Below are 12077 nucleotides of genomic sequence, written 5' to 3' on the forward strand. Positions count from 1 at the left end.
AGAGGTTGTGGAGTCTCCTTCTCTGGAGATATTCAAAACGCGCCTGGATGCAATCCTGTGCAATGTGCTCTAGGTGACCCTGCTTGAGCAGGGGAGTTGGACTAGATGATCTCCAGAGGTCCCTTCCAACCTCAGCGATTCTGTGATTCTGTGAAAATACTACTAACTTGCAAGGCAGTGAAGCTAATCTAAGGCTGGACCTCTCGGGCTGTCATGCACAGAGTGTACATTTTCTCAGATCATGCTTCTGGGGTCATGCTATTGCATTGCTCTACAAAAATAAAGCAGGTGGGAGATCAGACTCTGAATCTGACCTGGGCCACCAGGAACTGTGTAGGAAAGGACATGCTGGGTGAGGAAGATGGCAAATTTCCCAAGAAGCCCTTCTGCAGGAGGAAGAGAGGTTTGTTTCACCCCTGTCAGAGGAAGCCATGCTTACCTTTTCTGACCTGAAGTTTTATTGAAATGTGAGTATAAAATGGGACACCACAAAGTTTGGAGGCAGAGAGGCCTCTCTTTCCCTGTCCCGAGGAAAGAAAATGGAGTGTCTGTTAAGGGGCATTTGCAGTATGTGTTTTCTCCTGCAGGATATTTTTCCTGATGCTAGTTAGAATTGAATTTGTCACTGTCTTTTTCCTCTGGATTTGAGTGTGATCAATGATAGCCAGACACACATTAAGCCCTATCTTGTAAAAGCACTTAGAGCAATTTGTGCAGAAGCCAGGTGAGTTTATAAAGCGCAAGATTAATATCACCATTCCACAGATTAAGTGACTTAAGTCAGGATTGCAATGAGACTCTGTGGCAGGACTAAAAATAGATCACAGGCCTCTGAGTCAGTTTTCCATAAAGCCATCCTTCCTTTATGAATGTGCATTTCTGCTCCAGGTGAAATCAAGCTCCAAACTTCCTCGGATTTTAATGAATCAGAGCAGGCCACGAGCACCYGTTCCTTTGGGCCTGTCCCCTGTGCTAATATGTAGTTTGAATTTCCTTCTTGCAGCATRTGTTAAGAGCTTGAAAGTAAAGTATTTGAGCAAATACATCAATTTTGCTAATAGATTTATTTAAAACAAGGATGTGTAAATCAATAAAATTATATTATTTTATCRGTAAATACAAGATGTTGGCACTTCAAAGCACCAAACACCTTTTTGCAGGTACAAATAGATGAGGTACCTAATTAGGCAAAGAAAAATTTTAACAGATGTTGGACTGTTTCCTCTGTGTATAGAATTATTTCACCAAAAGTTTTGGAAATATGGCTAACTTCTCCATTAGGAATAGAGGACGTGGCACATGTCTTTTTAGAATCAAGCCCATTTTTTTTCCTTCTCTCTGCTAGTTTGAAGATTAAGAAATACTCATTTGTAGCAGAAAGTTGGAACTGAAAACAAACTTAGTTCTTCTATACTATCTGCATTGCTGCAAAGCCATGTTTGTAGTCTGAATGGGCACAGTTTTGTGTGTGATGGAAGTATGTGCCTGACATAATTTCTTCCTTTCACGTGCCTGTCTTACTATTTCTAGGTCCCCCTTCTGCAAAAGGAAAAGAATTAGGTTGCTTGTCCGAATCTAATGAATCAGCTTTGTGTGCATCATGATAGTACATGCTAGCATACTGTTTTTCCACCAGGATCTCAACATCCTCAGTGCACAGAAGAGSTGGTACCCAAGGAATGAGCAGATGTTCAGTAGTTCTATTTTCCTCATTGTGAGCAGACCCATGAATTATTTACACACACTATTCAAATCTTATTCGGAAGACAGAATTATTAATTTCCTCATGGGCTCTTCTTTGATGTTCATTGCTATAGTGTCTAAATGCTCCACAAATATTAATGCACTTATTTTTATACCATGCTCTGGGAGATGTGTTAACTTCATTTTAGTGATCAGGAACCATGACACAGAGATAGAGGTCAAAATATCCCCTGACTGCATACCCAGATGGAGGCATTGGGGTTTTAATTTGCAGAGCACCCAGGACTATCTAGCACTTTATATGCTCAAAGCACAGCCCACATTGACCTCAGTTGCAGCTGCACAAACTCCATGCTTCTGCAAGTAAGACTCCTGTGTCTTGTTAGGCACTTAGTGGTGCCAAAATTGCCAGCACCACAGAAATCCTGTTTGGTGGAGGTGGAGAGGGAATCCAGGTTTTCAGGGGCAGGAAGACTCATCAGAGGGCAATGCCATCCTCTAGTGTTACTGATGGGGATGTGTTGGATGCTCCAGGGYCCCTCTTCACTTTGGGTGATCTCCAGCCTTTCTCAAGCCCAGCTGCCTGAGCTAGAGTCAGCAGGCCCAGTCTGTCTGGCATCTCACTCTCTGTTGGGTCTGGAACTTGGGTGCTGAGCTGCCTGGAACTTGTATCGTCCTGGTGGACTATTTTTCTGCCACGAATCAGAATTTTTGGCATGGTCCAAAGGTAACCCAACTCTTTTCTCCATAGGACAGCATTGCTTGTCATAGCATAGAGCCAGCTCACAGTCTGCTGCACTTCAGACTCGGCTTCTATCTCAATCTATACAACTGGTTGTGATTTTCCTAAAGACTCACAGATATGCAGAAGAAGCAAGGTTGCACCCTCTGGGTATTAAAAGAGCTGTTAACAATTGGATGTCTCAGCTGCTTAGATAGTAGGATGTGATCTGTGGCTTTGAATAAAATTCTCCAAGGAGGACATTATTTCAGAATTATTTTGAATACATCTGAGTGACTGGGCTATGACAGTGGTCCATGCCAGCAATCCTGTTGTGTCTGTAGAACAATGTTTTGAGCAAGGGAAGATTCCTTTGTCTGAGGTTCTCAGGGTTCATTGAGACAGGGGGATGCAGGCATAAATGGTGTGCATCCAYGTGCAACCCTAGTTGAAATATGCAGGGCTGTTAGGTGGAGTTCATATCATGACTGTATGAAACACTGTTCCTTGTGAAGGAGAACGGGGAATTAACTGTCTGTGGTGACCCTTGTTATTCTGGTGCACTGACGCTGCAAGATCAGGTAGCCTCTCATTTTTCATCTCTGTGTCAGAGCCCAGCTCCATGTAAGGCTGGGAAAATTTGAGAATATTTAAGAGGGATTAGAATTTATATACTGGCTCCATGGGAATGCCTGTATTGAGAATGTCATGGATCACGACACCTGTATGTGACCTTGGAGGCCACACAAATAGTTTCACGCACGGTTTGCCACATCTCTCTGGTAGACTGTCTCTCTTGAAGCAGTATGTTGGAAAGATAAGAGTGCCTCTCGCTAAGTCTGCTTTCCATCCTGTATTCAGTGCTCAGTGAGCACCTCGCAATGGATAGGTCCCTCACAGTAACTTCAAAAACCTTTCCCAAATAAACAGCCTCAGCACTGCCGAACTTGTAAAGAAAGCTGCAGGCCAGAATGATTATTACAGGACTGTGTTGGGCAGGAAATTCAGAGACAGGATTCTCCTGTGATTGATACTCCTCTAGAAGAAATCTCCCCATCAGACTTGTTGGTCAAGACTTGGTATAATAACACTTGAATTGTAAGATCCACTTTTGCAAGTTTCACACAATTTCCCAAGGAGCTTAAAGAAGAATTTGAATGTGGTATTATGGAATAAAAGTGAGGGAAATGAGGTTTGTATTAGAGATGCATATTTTTCTAGATTCTGCTGCTTACAGGAGTTTTTCTTGACAATAGTTACTTATATATACTGCCTCATGTGCACAATCATGTATTTTTTTCATTTTAGACCAATTTCCCATTTATGTGGGAAACAAAAGGAGAATTTGCTTATAATAAAACTGAAGTACTGTGACTTAAGGAAAGCACCTTCAATGATTTGAACTGGTGTAGTCATATATATATGATTTAAACTCACATTTCTATTCCGTGGGAATGTTCCCTCCTCACCATCACTCCTTGAGGGGGCTCCTTGTACTGGCCCTTGTGTTTGGGGTGAGGTTGTCCATCCGGCATGCACTGGGAGCATGCGAGGGAGCGTGCTGGCTCAGCAGGTCCTGCCTGGRCTTCTCACTGCCGTCAGGGCCTTGCAGAACACTTTTTAGTGCCTGTGATGCTGGCAACCAAGTGTTGCCAGGCTTAGGGAGCAGTGGATCCTGTTGGAAACCCACATTTTGGATGAGGGGGGTGAAGAGTCTGTGATGTGCCTTGTCTTGGTCCCTTTGTGGATGCGAGGTATGGTCCTGCTCCCAGACAGGATGCAACAACCACAGCYGGTGTCCTGCAACGATGTTGGTTCATGTTCTTGTTGGTCCGAACAATTTGCTGGGAGTAAGCGGTGAGTAGACTGTGCTTTGGGAGACTATCTCTTTCTCCATTCCCAGGGAACTATTGAAGGCTGCAGAGGCAAGACCTCTCCACATAGTGCCAGGTCTCAAAGACAGGGCCTGTTTGTAGCCCTGGAGCAAGAGCACCACTTGGTCTTCCCTGCTAACTGTGACTGCATCGCAGTGATTCTGTCCGCGTGGATACCAGCCTAGCACAGGTTTGGGACTGTGAAATCTGACAGAATCACAGTGCAAGGTGGTATGGCCTCAGGGCAATTTCTGCAGCTGAGCAAACCTCACACAGACTCCAAGGTCACCTTTGGGAAGCTTTGAAGGCCTTACACAGGGGATATATTAAATATGCCTAACAGAAGCAAAGGCAAAAGGCTGAATTATTCTGAGATCTACAGAAATYATATTCATGTGTCTAAGGAGTGCTCCAGTGTCGTGGAATGAACCAGATGAATAGGTCAATTTTAACATGGTTGATCAATTTGAAACATCAGGTAACGCTACCTCTTGTGTCTCCCCAGAGAGATCATTTTCACAACTTCAAAGGAAGGGCGGGGGAGAAAAACTTGACAAAACTATTTTGAACAGGTTGGCAAGACTGCTTGCTAAGGGGATTAAGAAAGGCCACAAAATTCTGTAGCCATCCCTTTTCTGAAGAAATGAGATGGATGAGGGATTACGACACCTTAGGAAGTTGACCAGCGGTTCTGAAGATATTATGAAAACCTCCATCTCAGATATCATCTATTCAACAGGTAAGCATGGTTTTTTTTCCAAGAACGGGCTTTTGCTAAGCTTTCATCATAACCAGTGGAAGGAATGGATGTTTCTATTAGTGACAAAGAGATTAGCCAAGTGGTTGGTGAACTGCCTTCTGGAGAGAGCCCCTGCAAAGTATGGATGGGCTCCCACGAATCATGTAATTTTTATAGTAATCAACAAGTATGTGGATTGAACTTGTGAATAGAGACAGCTTCTAAAAAGGCACATCATTACCTGATATTTTAAAAGGGCAGTGGAGACAGACATTGGGATGACAACCAACCAGTATTTCTAATGAAAAGCAATTATTGCCAAAGCAGAAATAAAAAACATCAAAATTCAATTTTTGAGACTCCAAGACTGTCAGTCATGTTTCTGTGACTACAAAAAGGTTCTGCACCTGATTTCTCTGTTTTATTTTTCAGAATCAGGGCTTTAGGCCTTTTCTTCAAGGAGCTGAGGTGTTCTGTATTTCAAGCAGACACTTTGGTAGGGTGCTTGGAGAAGCCAGGTAAAATCTCATGTGTGCTACATATGATTCTCTTTTCCAGCTCCAGGTGCTTTGGGTTGGAATCTTGTTCCTAGGTCTCTCTGCACGTTTAGGCCAGGTCAAGATGCCTGGGAGTGAGACACTGGAGTGCTCACTGGCACAAGATCCCTGTTCCTTCTAGCAGTGGCTTGAGCCCTTTGGTCACAGTGGTTTGGGCTATCTTCTCCAGTGCCGAGGGTCCTCAAGTCTGACAGGTGGTGCTTATTACTACACAGGTAATAACTGGACACTTACATGCAGTTACATAGCAATACGATGGACTCAGTATGGAGGATTTTCATTTTTAATGACTGATCTAGTGAGTTACAATGCAGAAAGGTTGATCAGATTAAGGGAAAGGGGGAAGTGCTAGTGAGGATCAGCTCTACTTGACAGTTTGGGATGCATTTTAGAAGGGCAAGTGTATCACCAAGAATATCCTGGGAGGTTCAGCCCTGAGGCAGCAAGATCCGTCTTCTGGAGGAGCCTTGGTCGTGAAGTGGGTTCAGGCATATGGTAGTACAGATGCTTGTTAAAATAACCTACCTCCCCAGAGCTATGAGTACAGCAGCCAGTATCTGGAGATGTGCCCAAGTGGCAGCTCCTGGAGCTGGGAGCAGCGCTGGGACCATGCTCGCACCGTTGCAGCCACCTGGAAAGCGGGACAGCGGCTCTGCTCCATGCTGGCTGGCCAAGGGACCCCACACACCTTTCAAGAAACAACCAACACTGGGGGATGTGAGTTTGAAAATGCAAAGGACGTGGTGCCTTTACTAGAGATAGGTAAAGGAATGTCCAGGTGACAATCCCTTCTGTCAGACCAGACTTTTTGAAATGTGTGTTGTGCCTGTATTCTCTGAGTAAACTATATGGCATTAGCAGCTCTGGATTTTTGCAGCCATGAAACTGCTGAAATGAGATGGGTTTTCCGTGACCATATTCTTCAATTATAAATATTTGCCAGGCTCAGTTAACAGTCTTTGGTTTTTGTGCTTGACTTCAAACAGCTCAACTGCACTGTTTCCTGTTAACTTTGTGTAATAGAAGAGCTAAGTCAAATAGCATTGTTTCTGGTTTTTGGTTGGAAAATTTAAAATTCTTAAACAGGAGATTAGGACATAGCATTTCTAAATAATTAATCACAAAAACTCTTGTTTGCAGACTAAAATTTTTCCTTGCAGGGATAAAGGGATGTTTGCATGAAGAACAATCCCTTTGCACAATCYGTGCAGACAAAATTTTGTTCCAGCCAATACGAAACATCCTGGGAAATCAACATGGCTGCACTGAATAACTATTAAGAATATAAATGAGTGTTCTTAAAAAATCTTGGCTTATCTGAATTTCATGCTGTATATAGCAGCAACACTCAAAGAATTAGTTTTTTATAAATAATTTACTGTGTGCATGAAACCTGCATTTTATTTCTATTTAGCTTTGCATTCCTCAAGTCTGTTTTTCTGGTGTATGGGAGATATGGAGCATATTATCAGCTGTCTTTTTATAAGCAGAGATGTAATGCTGTGAGTGGGTGGAGTGCTGGTTACTTCTCCTGTGATTTCTGCCACTGAACTTGACTCAGGGCACAGGCTCTGGTACCCTATTCTCCTCTCCAATCTTCTCTACACTGACCCGTAAAAAAGGGAAAAAGCAGGAAGAGTATGGTATGAATGGGGCAGGAAGGACTTTCTAGTGTCCTCTGATCGTGGCAATTCTCCCGGCAGCCCCATGGAGTGGGCTTCAGCAAATCTTCTGAACAGGCACCATGAAAGAGCAAGAGCTCAAGTTGAACCCCACTCCACTGACATGTGCAGCATAATTTATGATAAAAAACCCTCAAAAAACCCAGAAAAGGGAACCAATATGCTGTCCTTTCTCGGAAGATCCTATTTCATAAAAGGGACTTTAAATGCCATCCTGAGTTTTTCTTCCTACACCAACTTACAATTCTTTTCACATATTGCTTTAGTCCCTAAATAGCGTCTTAGAGCATTAAAAATCAGAACCCCTAGACCTCCTGCTAGTATAATAAGATTTGTTTCCTGCTCATTCGAGTGTGTCTGTGCACACTTAGAGAATTGGGGCTAGGAGCAGGGGACAAAGGGAGAAGATGGCAGGCTGAAGTACCCGTTTTCTAGCTTTACTGCTGCTGGGAACACATAATTATAATTTGCACCTTAAAACACCAAAATGTCTTTCAGAAATACTTTCACTCTGTAACAGATAATTACTGCTATACAGTCATGAGGAAACAACATATTCAAGATCATGTAGTGTAATTCCCTTTAGGGAAACATCTATATTGAAAGATTAAAAGAACAATAAATGTAGTTGTTCCTCTCAGGGCATTGAAATTCATTTGAGCTGCTGGATCTGAATGCAAGTTTGTCAAGTACAGGTAATGTGCAGCTACACTGTAAATTATAGAATACCATAGCTTGTGCATACTCATGTTTCATGAAAAAGGATGTGCTGATGCTACCTCTGCTTGATATCAGCTATATTCAGCCTGATATTGAATGTCTATCTCTTAATGGACGGATCCTGCATAATTTAACATGGCTTTCCTTATTACATGCAGATACAGATTGGCTTGAGGTAGAGGTGTGAGAACTGGTCAGGCAGGGAGCTGTCTCAGAATCTGAAAGTGTAGATGAAATTGACTTATTTTTAGGTTTTATCAAATTTAAGCAGTCTTTTGTTTCTGCCCATATTTATAGAACTGAAAAGGCAGTGACCTGACATGATTCTACAAGTCAGGGCTTTATTCATCTCCTGCAATAGCTGCCATTTTGCTAACACCTAAAGCATCTAATGGAAAAGATATTTCATACAACCCTCAAATATCCCCGGCCAGGAGACTGTTTCTAGCCTTTAATCACATTGATGAAGTGTTGATAAGGGAATCCGTGGCGAGTTCATTTTCATGGTAATAAATGTTTATCCTGTCTGGTTCTTCCAGGGTCTCAGAAGTAGGGGTGGGCTCCTGGAGGTTCTTGGCTTTGGGTTCAGATGGGCTTTTAGGAGAAATGGCTTTATGGCTGGGCTTACTCCTGCCTCCTGCACCAGCAGCTCTCAGCACCGACCGCCCCCACCCTAAAAGGCTTACTGCTCCATGCAGAGACTTCAGTACCTGATGGGCTAAAAAACTGTGGTGCTATTTCTGGAGCTGCTTTTTGGTGTCTATTTAAAATACCCTGTGGGCTGCAATGCCTCCTCTGTATGGGAACCCCTTCCTAAGTGCTCTGGGTGAGCATGGCCAGAGCTGAAGCACTCAGGCAGCAGACCTGGTGAGTGTTGCAAGGTGTTCACCACAGCTTTACTGGGCTTTTGGCATTTTCCAGAATATGGGCTGAATAAGTTGATCCATTCTTTGGAAAATAGCCTAGGAAGCTGGTGAAGGCAACCAGTCTGGCTAGAAAAGAAAAAAAAAACCCTTCCTGGCCTGGAGCTTTGGTCACAAAGTAAAATATTCAATTTTGTTTTCACCCACAAGTTGTTAGTATAATTTTGTCTAAAGTTTTCTCTCAAGGCTTCTGCTCTTGGAGGACGGTAAGTGAGAAAATTAAATTCTGTCTAAGGGTGCCACTTATTGCAGGGGGCATGTCACTATGAAACTACTGAACTCCCTCTTTAGGGACTATGGCATTTTACTACAAAGGAGTAAAAGCATTAGATGCAATTAGCATTTGGGGTTTTTCATATATCAGAACTAGGAATAAGGGAGGATGCAGATAGGGGCCAGATCATGGTGACTTTTCTTCCTGAGTGGTATCTTACCCTATGTGAGTCCTGCAGTATTTTGCTTCCAGAGATACCGCTCAGTTGTTTGGTTTCTTGAGTGCATCAGTACTGGTAGTGTGAACAAAACTTTGCAGGAGATGATCCTAAAGGAATTTGGTTTTGACAGTTACCTGCAATAGACTGATGTGTTAGAAATGCTCGCAGAACAGTTAGAGGTGAACAGTTTGGGATAAAAATGTAGAGGTTTTTTATTAACTTCTGGTTCTATCTTTTTAAATCATTTTTAAACATCAGTGGTAATGTTAATTGACTCACAGTTGGGTGGCATGATGAGCAGATGCCACTTACCTGCTCCTTGGCATCCCAAGCAGATATTACCTGCCTTTTACCAGGCATTATAAACCGATTCAACCCGTGCCTTGGCAGTGTGAGAGAAAAACACCTTCTGTATTCCCTGGCAAAATGTGGAGGTGCCACTTGCCCTCTGCTTAGTATCATAAGCAAAAAGCTGGCATTTACTTCCTGCCTCATATCAGCAATAGGGATCAGAGGTTGCTGTTTAATTCAGACCCACTTGCACCTTTAGATGTAAATCATGTCTCATTTTTTATATACAATTAGTGGTAGAAGCAGTCATCACAGTAATAGTGGCAGTACTGCGTGTGTATCCAGAAGCTCAATCTCAGACCTGTTTGTGAGACCGTTGGAGCTTTCTGCAAATAAAACTTCAGGGAAAGTGCCAACTTAGGTTAGGTAGTTCCTCCTTACTTACCTGGCCTTGCAAATTAAATTTATGATATTTTTCATACAGAACTTGAAGAATCTATGAATGTTTTGAGCATGGGTTCTCAGTGTTTCGGGGATTTGCATTCTCTCACAAGTACCATTTCAAGCAGTTGATCAAAGCCAAAGCAGCCCAGAAGAATTCAGACTGGAACAGAGCACGCAAACTCTACAAAAGCTGGTTGGGACAAATCCTCGGTTCGTAGCACATGCTCCTGTGGGAAAACCTACAGAATTTCCTAATGGTAAAAATAAAAGACTCCACAGATACTACTCTAAAGGTCTAGAGAACAAAATAGGGCATCGAGGAGGTTTTTCAGCTGTCCTGTGAAATGCTGTGAGAAGGATGGAATTCATCAGAGATTTTCCTGAGTGAAAGATTCTCACTTTTATACACTTCCATGCAAATATTTGGGCATGTGAGCTGGATGAGCAGTGGCAGGTTACTAATCCAGAATGCTGTTGCAGAAAGCATTTTCCTAGTCACTTTGTGCATCTAATTTTTCACTTCTCTACAGCTCTCCCTTTTCTGTTAAGTGCTAAACAAACTTGGGTTTTGTCCTCACTTTGAGGGACATATCTTGCCCTCATGTATTACTCTGATTAAGGTGAGGGCTCCTGTGTCCTGCCTGCCCAAGACAGCAGCCTCCAGTACCTCTCCTTTACTGACGTTGCAAACGCTTTCCTGCCTTCTCCCACACTGCCTTTCGTGCTTGAACAAACTTCCTGTAAACATTCACAAAAATCCCTTGTTGTCCTTCTTCAAATCCCTTTTAAAAACTTCCTTAGGCTCTGATAGCCACAAAACTCCCCTTGATTACGGACCCCCCCCGCRGTAAAAGACTCTGCTTCTCTTGATGACTGACAGCAGCGCAGTGTTTCAGTGATACAGTGGCACAGTTTTACGTAGCTTCTGTTTTGTTTCTCGTGTGGATAGCGGTGCCTCCGTGCTGCCGTTTTGCGGGGTGCCTTTGCTGCTGCTGCTGCTGCATGTGTGCATGAGGGAGCCCTCCTGCCAGCTGGGGTGCTGCCCGAGCGGCTGCAGGGCCACCAGCCCTTGCGGACCTCGCGGAGACGTTGCCTTGTCTCTCGCAGAGGCGTTCGCCTCGTGGGAAGGCCAGTGGTAGGGAGCTGCTGCGAGGAACCATCCTGGCAAGTGTGAGGACCTAAAATAGACTAGCATCCCAGAAAGATGGTGCACATGCTCCTCGTCTGAGCCAGGACAGCAGGGACTGAATTTGGTTTCTCTGTTGCCAAGTTGAAATTCAATTTCGGTGGTTTCCAGCTTTCCATTTCTGCACAGCTGTTATAATTAGGATCCAGGCTTTCAAGCCCACGGATGAAGCCTCCCCTCCAAGCGCTGCTGGTGTGGCAGGAGCAACACCGTGCTGCGCGGCGAGCAGCAGAGCGCCCTGCAAGCTGTGTGGACAGCCCAGGCTAGCGGACAGGCTTTCTAAGGCTACGGGCATCTATTTGAGCAAGTTCTCAGGCACATCAAACTGTCAAATGAGATTTCTGTGGCGAGCTGGCATGAAATTCAAATTATGGGCAACTATTGCTTTCCACTCTGCTGACAATTTATTGGGAATTGCACTGAATCTCTGCTGCAGGCCACTTCTTTTGCTTAACATGACCTGACAGACAGTACCCAATATTGTGTGTCATGACACAAAAACATCATACATTACATACATACATACATACATACATACAGGGGGATCTTAGGGATAGAAATACTTGTAAAGGTTTTATAGGGAAAGAGGCATCTTTATTCGCAAAAGCTCAGGATGGAGAAATTTGGCTCTCATTCCACTCCAAATCCTCAGGTAATTAGTGATGTGCATCTGACTTAGAAAGTATCTGGGTCATTTTCTAGCTGTCCATCACAGAAGACGCTTGGGACAACGGAGCATTCAGGCACCACATTCCTTGTCTGCACTGTGGTAGCACACTGATGCCCTTTGCTTGGATGGAAA

The sequence above is a fragment of the Apteryx rowi genome, unplaced genomic scaffold, assembly GCF_003343035.1.
Source record: "Apteryx rowi isolate R43461 unplaced genomic scaffold, aptRow1 scaffold_64, whole genome shotgun sequence".
Taxonomy (NCBI): domain Eukaryota; kingdom Metazoa; phylum Chordata; class Aves; order Apterygiformes; family Apterygidae; genus Apteryx; species Apteryx rowi.